This window comes from Paramisgurnus dabryanus, chromosome 15 (assembly GCF_030506205.2).
Source record: "Paramisgurnus dabryanus chromosome 15, PD_genome_1.1, whole genome shotgun sequence".
Classification (NCBI taxonomy): Eukaryota; Metazoa; Chordata; class Actinopteri; order Cypriniformes; family Cobitidae; genus Paramisgurnus; species Paramisgurnus dabryanus.
This window is the reverse complement of record NC_133351.1, coordinates 25,841,450-25,853,849: the sequence shown is the minus strand read 5'-3', so window position 1 is coordinate 25,853,849 and position 12,400 is coordinate 25,841,450. Positions and strand designations below refer to the sequence as shown.

At 38.0% G+C, this 12,400-nt stretch overlaps 1 protein-coding gene across 1 annotated transcript in view; it reads left to right on the top strand.

Moving 5' to 3' along the window:
- Window positions 1-12,400, top strand: part of tmem198aa (transmembrane protein 198aa) — a 28,925-nt gene that overhangs the window by 567 nt on the left and 15,958 nt on the right. The gene's annotated exons all lie outside the window — the stretch shown is intronic.

Below are 12,400 nucleotides of genomic sequence, written 5' to 3'. Positions count from 1 at the left end.
GCATCTTAAGACACGTTGCCATTGTTCTTACTCAGTGTGTGGGCGCGCGCGCGCGCGTGAGATCTTTTGTTTAAATGCTTGCTGTGTTGGACTGTTTTTCTGCATTATTGTATTTAACAATACTCCACGTGTCATGTGAACAGCAGTAAGCAACGACTACAATGGCTACTCCTGTATTCCTTTTCACGAACACTTATTAGGCTGTCCACATAGTGAAAACATGCTGAACTGATACCATGTTGAAAATAGTCACGTGCTCATCACGACAGAAATCGCTTTTTGTTTTTTTATTGCGTCATAGCAGTGTTCTTTAACAAAGAAAATTAAATGTCTATGTAGGCAAATTATATTTTAATATGTTCATTATATTTAGACAGATGGTAGTCATATTTCAGTGTCTTTCAGTGTTACGTTGTTTTCACTGTATCTGTTGTGTTTACATATTGTTAGATGTTATTGTGTATCACAGATGATGTGGCATATAAAGTGTTTGTTTATTTTTGATCCATGTGATGCTGTATTTAAAAGATCGGGGCAGTTCTTTGAAGGATGCCAAAATAATTGTATGTAATTGGTGTAAAACACTACTTCTACAATAAAGAATCTTAAGAATTTTTACTACCTTATAATTTCAAGGTGAAAGCAAAAAGCCACACTTTACTGCACATCCCAGTTGTATTTTAGCAACACTTGACAAAATAACAACCCATGTGTTTAGCAGCTGGGTTTGACTCCTGCTCTGACAAAAGCTTTAGACATTTTACCATGCTCTTTGAATGTTACCATGATGCTTAATATAACATTTTAAACGTTCCCCATTTCTGCTTAATGCAACGTTTGAAGAGAAAATCTAAAGATATAAAGACACTTTACATTATTCTATATATTGATGATTATAGATAGATTTATTTTTTTGGCTGGTTTCTAAAGCCTGAATATTTGAAGTATCTGACTGTTTTGTTCCGGTCCAGGACAGTTTGCTGAAATTGCCATAGATTGAAGGCTTTTCCTGGCAGTCTACTAACTAAATCTGCTGGGGCAACCCCAGTTGATGGGAATGATTTTTGATATGTTGTCAGATGTGGGAAGATTGAGGTTTATCATCAATAATTAAAGAGATAAAATCATTATCTGCAAATAATTTAGGAGGACTGATAACAGATTTTCTTCATAACACACACACACACACACACACACACACACACACACACACACACACACACACACACACACACACACACAGGCTTGTTTCCAGTAATGACGTGTCATTAGACTAACCCTTATAGAAGCCGGCATATAGATAATTTACAGAAAAAATGTATAAGGCCAATTTGAACTTTTCTCTTCACATAAAGTAGAACGTCCTCAAGTCTGTGTTTGACATTAGGGGTGTATAGCGGAAAAAATTTTGCGACACAGTACGTATCACAATACATGGGTTGCATTTCAATATGTTGCAATACCGTAAAGCAAGGCAATATATTGGGATATTTCCTATTTTAGGAATATAATCGGATATCATCTTAGGAAAGCTGTCATTTAGAACACACCACCATATGCAAACCTTATCAAAACAATGTGTGGCGCGCCCATATGCAAGAACTTCCTGTCACTGTTGAAGTTCAGAGATACAGTAAAGATGGAGGTAAACTCCAAACGAAACAACTGCCGTGAATCTCGTATGATTTTCATTTAAAAAATAACAATATTGCATTTTGTTTTGTTTTTGAGAATCGATACGGTATTGTCAAACAAACTATCACAATACTCACAAGTATCAGTATTTTCTATGACCCTATTGGTCATGCTCTATTATTTAAAAAACATGCGTATCTGTACACAAATGCATTTAAAAGCTTTTGTGCTGCACAGATTTAATGAACCTTTCTAATGCGCTACAAAAAAAATGTGTTTGAGGCTGGACATTAGTGGTTGGACAGTCCGTTATGGAACATTTATTAGCAAGAAAAAAACAGATTTCCCCCCCAAAATACCATATACTTGCATAACATGAATGGTTAAGGAAAACGTATAATGGGTTATACCAAGTAATACCCCCTCAATCCAAGGGTTCCCCATACAGCTGCACACTGATGAAAAGTTTTATGTCATGATGAGGCACAGATGTGTGGAACAATGCATTAACACATGTACTGCGTTTATTATAATGGGTGTGCCGGAAAAAATGTGTGGAGAGTGGAGTTGTATGAAAGCCAAACGCTTGTTCTGTAATGAAGGTGGTTATGTAATAATATATGGATGAAAGGAACAGCAGAGCCCCTCAGAGATCCATGTCTAATTGAGTGAGCCTGCAGCAGGCCAAACATTTTGTATTTCATATGATGCAAAGTGAAAGCGGGAACTAAAAAGAACAAGAGAATAAAATGAGATTGTGCTGAAACCAGAAAGAGATATGATGACATGGACGTGTGAGCAAAGAAGAAAGTCGATGATAAATCCATTAATCCGTTTCACTGCTGTTCTGGCAAACAATTATGCTTCCACCATGCATCTACACTTAAGACTTTCCAAAACTGGCCACAATCAATAATCACGTAAGTATTCATTTCTCATCATAAAATATGAATTTTCTTCCTTCCGTCAGAGCGAACAAACAAAAAATGTATGGGAATGCCTTTCACACAACATAGACTTGATCTTGCTTAAGCCGAGAGTATAGTTTGTTTTTTACGTGTATGCAAACGTTATGGTTGAACATGCAGCCTTGCAAAGCATAGTTTGTTTGACTTGTGTAACCAGACGTTCAACTCATTCCCATTGCGAAAAATGCAATGCAGTGTCCTGGGCTACATAATACATTTTCTTGTATGCGCATGTGCGACCCACACTTACAAAAAAACGTAAGTTTGCGCCATGTGCACTGTATGCGGACTCTTGCGTATAAAGGGTACTGCACTTCAAGCTTTACAATGTTAAACCCATTTGTCTGCTGTAGACCTGTCTGTAACACTGTTATATCTGTGTTTTTGCACTGATCTAGAATCAGCTCACCATCATGCATTGTATTTTTTCTCAGATCGGCAGGCTTTGTGCGTAGGAAGGAATATTAGTAGTTTGGATTTGTCTCACAGACACATCAGTCTTTCCTATTCATTCTTGACTTTCAAAAGACTTTTGTCTCTAAGGCTACGTTCATACTGCAGTCTGAAACGACCCAATTCCGATTTTTTTGCCCCTATGCGACCTGTATCTGATCTTTTCATGACAGTCTGAACGACACAGATCCGATCTTTTCAAATGTGACCCAGGCCACTTGGGTATGTGGTCCTGAATCCGATACGTATCCGATCTTTTGAAATGCGACCTTCGTCTGAACGGCCAGGCCACATGGATCCGACCCGTACGTCACTGATACGCTACAAACGTCATAATTCTGCATTGAAGTAGGCAAGAACGATAAGATAAACAACAACCATGGGCGACACTGCTCCACATCATTAAATTTTGGCCGTATGGGTGCACACGTTATATGATTTCACATATAACAGCGTTCTCCAAATATATTAATATAGCATATTATTATAATGCTGCGAATAATATGTGAAGTAGCAGCTTTCAATAAATATTTTTAAAATGCGTTTATAAATCCAACAACCCCTGTGACCGGTCGACACGTCCATAAGAGGTTTCTATGTTTATAAACCATTGCCTCTTTGTTTCTACATTTAAAAGACAAAGCTGGCAATTCTGGCTATACTTTCGTTCTTTTAATAATTTCTTTATTTTATTTATAAATCACTCTGGGTTATTTGATTTATCTATTTGGCTTGTGTTTTGTTTCCGTGCACTTGAGGCATTTTGCACATTTGTTCTGCACTTTGTTACTTCTAACCTTATTTTATAAAAAAATTGTATTTATAGTAAACGTAAATTCTGATCTAATTTAAGTCTGTAAATTTTGGATTGCGTTTCGTTGTACTGTATCGATGTTGCGCTATTGCGTGCTGGCCATGCTTGCGCATGCAATTTAGCCGAACGTGCTAGGTGCTCTTCGTCTCATATTTAGGAGTTCATCAAACTAAACATTAAAAAACGGATGTTTTTCGACGGGTATAAGTTTTTAAAATGTATTTAAAACAAACTGGTTATTTTGTCAAAAGTTAAACTACAAAACAGGTAAGCCGTTTATTTAAATTTCGGTGCTGAAACGGAAAATATCTGCACCAAACCTATATTTATGCCTGACACGACTGTCTTCGTGTGTTCACTTTCAAATGATAGCAAAGAGATTCCTGAAATAAATAATTTCATCAGGTCTTTCTGTATCTAAAGTGAATACAGAGATGATCAAAGTCAAAGCAAGCAGGTATTTCTATGCTAAATAATAACGCGTAGTGTCTATAAAATCATTAATTTCAGTGTTTTTCTTGTTATAAATTAACGTTTAATGAATTGTATGTATATAAAGCTTAGTTTTTATCATTTACAGTAACAAACACAAATTATTTTTCATTTCTCATTGTCGTTTTTTTTGTCATGACTGCTTTGACGCGCTAAATCTCCAAATTATATAAAAACACTGAATTGTAGCCGGAGTTTCCAAGGCAGGATCTCCTTTATTTTTTTTAGGTGTAGTTATCAAAATGTTTTTTGTGTGATGTTCTGTAGATCGTGGCTTTAAAATGATACGAGGAATAATTAAACAAATGTTACCTTACATTTTACATAAAAAAACAGAAGATTGTAATTGTGCTGGCTCCGTTGGGAAAATAACTTTAATATTGCAAAAAGAGCTCCACTGTTGACTACACCGTTGTTGACATCCATGTTTAACGTTAGCTTACAAGTGATGTCCTTGACCGTGGAGTACTCTTATGCGCATGCGGGTCACTTCTGGGTCATTTCACGTTCACACAGGAGATCACAAAAGGTCGCATTTTATTGGAAATGTGAACGGCCTTGCAAAAAAATCTAATTTTTTCAAAAAATCGGAATTGAGCATTAAGCCCTGCAGTATGAACGAAGCCTAAGCTTGTACTCTATAATATGATACAGCGGAGCAGATGTTTGGTGAATCATGTAATGATATAAGAGCCAGGCAAAATATTCCCCAGTGTATATTGTACATCAGTTTACTGATCCTCTGCCATGCCATTAAAGTTTACGGTTTAAATTAGCACACCACCCTGTTTTTTTTTTTTTTCAACGAGGCGTGTATCTTTTGTTTGGCCTTCAACAATCTCATAAGTGAATAAAGTACATGATTTTTGTATGAGCCCGAACTGGAGTCATTTCATCATCTTTTCTCTTTCATGCCCTCCCTTCAGCAACATTTATGATTTATGATTTCATAAAACATTATTTTGATCAAATTCAAAGCTTCTTAATGGTACAGCCATCACTTTGAAGAACATATGATAGTGAAGCAGCTGGACCCTGCTCTTTGTTTGCAATCATTACGATGGACTTTGCCAAGGACGGAGGCTTTAATCTGAGCAAAGCCTATTTGGATCATCGCTCATCACAGTGTAAAATGACAAGGGGACTTCAGGGTATCAGTACAGAAAACAGGCATTTACGTCTTGAAGATACTGTTGCTTGTTTTTGCTTCAGTGTTTGTTACAACAGAGATCAAGATAAGAGAATTCAATATGTAGTGACAAAGGGACATCGAGTCCTGTAATAATTCCTTCTGTTGGCGCAGAAAAGCATTAACTTGACATGGTCTCTTAGTAAATTAAATTTTGCCTATTGACTATACCTTGAACTCAACTACCGAAACTCAGAGGTCTTTTATGCAATGATTCAACCCACGCTTGATTTTTCCCAGTATAATTCCTTATCCATGCTTTACGCGTTTCCTATGCGTTTCTGTTCTTGCTGTCTATGCTGGTCAGCAGCGTCTCTACCCTCAGGCCTGCCTTTGCTCTATCCACTTCTGCTCCAGTGTACTGTTCAGAGCCAAGCCAAGAATAGCTCAATAGACCCTCTGTATCATCCCTGAAAGCAGCCTGGGAAAATCACCAAAGCATTTGATTCGGACACAAAGTCGGTGGCACAGGTCAGCCGGCTCTTTGTAAGTGTTGTATATGTATGTGCGTACGTACATGCGTCTGGTTCCTCCACACGTGTATAAGGACGTGTGGAATGTGAAATGCAGGGGGAAAGGCATGGTGGTAACTAAGTTATGTAGTCACTTCATTAGTTTGATCGGATTTACATGTTAACGGCTGACTGTCACCCTTATCAAAGCTAAATGGGATGGCCCCCTAATGAAACAATCAACAACAGATGAAGATGAATTGTCGGATCAGGGATGCGAAATACCTCGACTCTTGTTTTCTTTTGTTATGGATGTTTTCCTGAGTGCATTCTCTGAAGGCAATAGCTTTTATCACACACCTCAAAGACTCTCCTTTGTCTTGACTGTGAATTGTGGTATGTGTTTTTAGAGGGGTTCACTCAAGTGTCTGTATTACTATAGCTGTATTTTGTGCCAGGAGCGTCATTGAGTGATCTTTTGGCCCCCATAATGATGCAATGCACGTGAGATGGGTGTTTTATGTATAAAATTAAAGGGGAATTCTGTAGAATATAGAGGCCTGTGTAGTTGCATAAGACAGGCTGTGAACTGTTGTGAAAGTGGTCGCATTGTCTCTATGGTGGTGATTATGTTGCTAATGAAGATTGCGCTCATAATCGCACAGCCTTAAATACACACACACACACACACACACACACACTCACAATCTTACAGAAAGAGTTCACCCAGAAGGCAAATTTAGTTTACTCACGCTTATGTGTTGTTTATAGTTTTATATATATGAATTATATTTAATAATCCTAAACTTTAAGAAAAAATGCCAAAGAATTGGTCCCTAGCAGTCACTGGGGCAGTCACCCTTTAAAAACTCATTTAGGTACAGATATGTATACATTTGGTACCAATATGTACCTTTTTGAGGTACTAATAAGCACTCTTTGGTACCAAGTATGTACCTCTAAGGTACTAATATGAACTCTCTTTAGGTGTAAATCTGTACTTTTTAAAAAGGTACTGCCCCAGTGACAGCTAGGGACCATTTTTTAATAATATATATATATATATATAAAGTATTGTAGTTTAATTACCTTCATAAATGGAAAACGTCCATTATGTTCATGTACTCAACAGACATATCTGTGATTGGTTGTATTGCTTAACGCTGCACAAAAATGCATAAAAAGAACGTTCTCTCTCCTAAGGTAAAATAATGTTCTTGATATCTTAAAGAGCATCAATGGTCTGATTCACGATTTTAAATTTCTTTTGGTGTGTAAGTGTGTATTAGTATGTTAATGATATGCAAAAGGTACAAACCCCAAAGTAAACGATGATGCAAGTAATGATCTCCAACGTAAATCTCTTTTGTACAACAATCACATGGATTGTAGCCAACAGTTTACTTCCTGGGATTGGTGATGTAGACAAGACCGACATTATCATAATTCCTCCTGCTTCGGACTCACAGCCTGTAAGTTAAAGGTGACATAGAATGATTGAATGGAGTATTTATCCTTGTTTTGTGATGTGACATGTAGACAAAAAATGTTTTGTTTGGGTCTGTAATGCCTTAGAAGCTTCCTAAAAACCACTCTCAGATAGCTCTATTAGGGTGGGGGATTTTAAACAAGTGGTTTTGCACCTATTTGGCTCCCCCTACTGGCTTAACTTGCAATCTCATTACTGATTGGCTGACTTTGCTCCCACTCAAAAAATGTAGCCAATTATTTTAAAGTGGAGGGGCAGGGAGATGCCTGTGATGTCATAAGCATCAGTTTTTCAGATTGGGCCGTTTTCTGGCTGACATTTCTAAAAGAGGAATTTCTATGAGACTGAGATGTTTAGCACTTTTTGTTTGTTTGTGAATGTGGGTAGACTACCATTATTCAACAAAGACAAAGTAAAAATGGTTTTTCATTCTCTGTCCCCTTTAACTCCTGTTAGCATTGCATTGTGCACAAATCTTCCATACATGGTAAGGAGGGTCACATTTCCTGGTAACGTCAGAGGTATTTAGGCCAATCAAAACATACAGATTAGCTGAAGCTGACCAATCAGGGACAGTTTTGTACAAAATTTTTGTTTCAGGAAGACAGGGAAATCTGGAGCTACAAAAATGTATGGTGTATGGATAACGTAATTTAATAACGTTTAATAACGTTGTTTTTTAGCAATGAAATAGGTGCCCTTTAATAACAGAACATCTCTATGTTTCATTTTTGGTCCATAGAAAAATACAAAAATACATGTTTGGAACAGCATAAAGGGGTTTTCATTATCGAATAATTTATTCCCACCTGGCAGTCCTGACCCCTGTTGTGGTCCTGCATTACAGATTTAAGACGCCGTGTTATCTTTGTTTTAGCCTAGTCGTGATGTGTGGAGAGCTGACAGGCTGCTGTGTTAGACTTCACAGTCATTCTGTTTTACCTCTGACTCAGAATTGTAAAGCACAGTGGGGTCGTTGTATGTTTTTGTCTGGAACACACAGCCAGTGGACATTCCCAAAATTGCCCGACTGAAAACCACACACAAACACACACACTGGTGTTCACATGACCATACACATTACACGCGAACACATCGATGATCTCATTCAGGTCAGCCGATAGAGAAAGCGAGTCCACTGCTAATGGAATTTAGAGGAGAAGCCCTCAACAAGATTAACAAGGTTTAGCAGGGTCATAGCCTTGTCCACAACATCACTCAGCCCAACCACACACACACACATAAATCGCATCCACTCTGTCTTTCTCACACGGACACACATATGCTGTCACCGGTTTACACATACCCGCCCTTTGCCTGATTTTTCTATACATCCTTCTTTGTCCTTTAAACCTGGCAACCATCACCAGGGAAACCTTAGCGATAGCAACTGCTGTGGAATAAAATATGGACAGTTTAGTCAGATGCTCCTTTATCTTCATTGCCCAAAGCTCTCGGTTGCCATCTGCTCTTTTGCTCTAATTCCAGCTGTAAGTGGTTGTTTAGAGAGCGGGAGCAGTACATTTCACCTGTCACAGAGCTTCTTTTACACCTGCAAGTGCTAGGCAGGGAGCTAATGAATGGACGGTTGTGATTCAGCGTTTAGTGTGCAGAAGGATAATCGAGGACTCATACTGCAGCTCTCTCTGACCTGTTCATGTAACTCATTGTGGGCCTGAAATGAATGTGTATGTGAGCAATAGCCTGCTGTAACACAGATGAAAGAGGACAAAGTGTGTTTTCTTGATCTTTTGAAATAAAAGAGTTTGAGGTGGTGTGTAACTTTCTGAACTCTGAAAGTTAATCCTCCATAATCCAAAGAGACTTTTTTGAACTTTTGCAACTTTCTGATGTCAGCTAGATAACTATCCACATTTGCAAATCAATAGTGCCTATGGGATATTGAGCAACTTGGCCTAATCAGTCTTAATAAAGTAATAAAGATTGAAGGAAGTAGGGTAGATTTTATTAGTATAACATCAGAAGACAACACAATTATTTAGATAGTTTGCCCAAAAATGAAATTATTTAAGCTTATTCACCTTCATGTTGTAAGCCTGTATGAGTTTCTTTATTCTCTTTATTCACAAAAGAAGATATTTCACACCCATTGATTTCCACTGTATTTTTCTCCTACTATGGAACTCAGTGGGTGACGGCAACTGTGCTAAGTGATGACTGATGGTAATCACACATTTGAAGGTTCCCATTGACTATGGTATGTTTTCGAGTCAATGGGTGCTGCCTACTTTGTGGTTACTGTCAGTCCTCAAACCAGTTAATTTGGATACTTGAATCTCTTTAATGTAGTTAACTAATGTTATAAGAGTATCCTTACAAAGGATTTAAAAGGACACTCCTCTTTTTTGAAAATATACTCATTTTCCAGCTCCCCAAAAGTTAAATATTAGATTTTTACCATTTTGGAATTCATTCAGTGGATGTCCGGGTCTGGCGCTAGCACTTTTAGCATAGCTTAGCATAACCCATTGAATATGATTAGACCATTAGCATCGCGCTAAAAAATAACCAAAGAATTTAGATATTTTTCCTATTTAAATCTTGACTCTTCTGTGGTTACATTGTGTACTAAGACCGACAGAAAATTAAAAGTTGCGGTTTTTCAGGCAGATATAGGAACTACACTCTCATTCTGCCGTAATAATCAAGGACTTTGCTGCCGTAACATGGCTGCAGGAGGTGCAATGATATAACGCAGAGCCCGAAAATAGTCCCCTGCTTTTGAAAGTTACTAAGGGGACTATTTTCGGCTGCTGCGTAATATCATTTAACTCTTTGGTTATTTTTGACCATTATGCTAAATGGTAGGGATGCACCGATAGGATTTTTTTAGGCCGATACCGATTTTAACAGACAACTTCTGGCCGATGCCGATATTAAATACTTGTATACAATACTATACATCTGGTCTATTAGCTAGTTTATTTCTGCATCAAATTATTTTTACTGAACATGGATTGGATCTAATTAACATTCAACTGACCAACATAATAAGAGAGGCACAAATTAAGCTAAAAAAATATAAGAAGACAGCATGACAACCTTCAAATGTGGTTTTTGCTATTCAGCATTTATTTTATTAACAACATTAACTCATTTTTTACATATAATGGATTTCTTTATGCAGTTAATTAATAAACAATCGGTAGCTGCCTTTCTCGTGCTATTGCCGATATGCCGATGGTTTCAAATTCATCAAAAATCGGCCGATAAATATCGGCGGCCGATACATCGGTGCATCACTACTAAATGGTCTAATCAGATTCAATGTATTATGCTAAGCTATGCTAAAAGTTATACAGCCAGACCCGGAGATCAGCTGAATGGATTCCAAAACAATAAAAATTAAATATTTAACTCTAGGGGAGCCGGAAGATGAGAATATTTTCAAAAAAAGAGTGTCCTTTTAAGTGTGTAGGCCGTTCACATCGCCACCGGCGTGCGCATCAAAGTGGCGAGCAGTGGTGCGGCACAACTTGGATGGTGTGAATGTTGACGAAAGGTGAAATCAGATCAACTTTATGGTAATGAGTTATGATGCGGTTCGGCGGCAACCAATCTGAAGGGCGGAAACCAATAATAGTCCTTTGCGGCTTGCCATATGAGAGGATTCCAGAGAATGCATTCAATTGCCAGAGCGTCACTAATCTTTTTATTTATCTTTGTTAGCAGGGCACCCAGAGCATTTTTTGGCACTTTTTTGACAGTTAGTATGGTCTATTTTTACATGTACGCAAGGATCCGCGTACAATGCACCAGATTTTTGAAACCCTGCGTGCATTGTACTCGTAGGTCAGGCATGTGCATACAGAAGAATGTAGTATGTAGCCCAGGAGATGTGTTGCAATTTGTTGCGAATGCGATGCGTATGTGTCGAACGTCTGCATACATGAGTCAGATAAGCTTTGCGAGGTTCTCGCGTACACGTAAAAAAAAACTTACTATGCTCCGGGCTTTAGAAAGCAGTAGATTATTTTTAACAAGATTGCATAAAAGCGTCTACATAATGAATACATGTAAATCCCTGATCATTATTCCTGTTTATTCAGACCGAAGCTGTTTCTGTAGCACATTTTGCTGTAGTCTATATACTAGCTCTGACAGCAGATCTAAAAACTGAAAAATTACAGCATTTATATAGGAGTCTTAGTCACATTCTTTATCCATTAACTAAAGCCATTTGCTCCTTAAAAAAAATGTAATATTTCAATTACTGTTCTTAAATATACTTTAAAAGCATTATGGCAGGTTCGTTCCAGGTGTTTCTGTTAGCTATTGGATTATCTGTGAACAATGTTCCACATTTGCACAAGTCTGTGATGCACAATCAGGACGGCCAGGCGCCTCATGGCTGATGTTGTATAGGAGGAAGTATCATAGGTCAGGGCAAAGTGTGATTTTCCAAAAGGGTTAACTTGGAAACTGGAGACCTATTCAGACACACAGTCACTCTCTATTGCATTTGTGCTTTTAAGCAAGGCGCTTTACACAATCCCAAGAGACTGTATTCAGACCCATCACGTTGTCTGTTTATGTTCGACTGGAGGCTGTTTACATTGATCCGTTATTTTCCATCGAAGGAGCAGCAGTCGTACCCGCTCACAGTTGTATATGTACGAGTCCAACTCGTTCTGCTGGGTCTTTTGGTGTAAAATATTCATGCGATGTCACAAGCTCAATAGAGGCTTTTGTTCAACATCATGACTGACATTTGCACCTGAGGCAGACAAGGACGCATTGCCCATAATATGAACCCGAACTGCAAAGGGACGTGTACAAGATTCCATCAGGAGATAAAGAGAGGGATGTGTTGTTGTTTTTTTTGTTTTTTTTGACTGAAAAGACATTTTTTGCTTGAGAGAGGGAGCTTGTGTTGAATAATGCTCT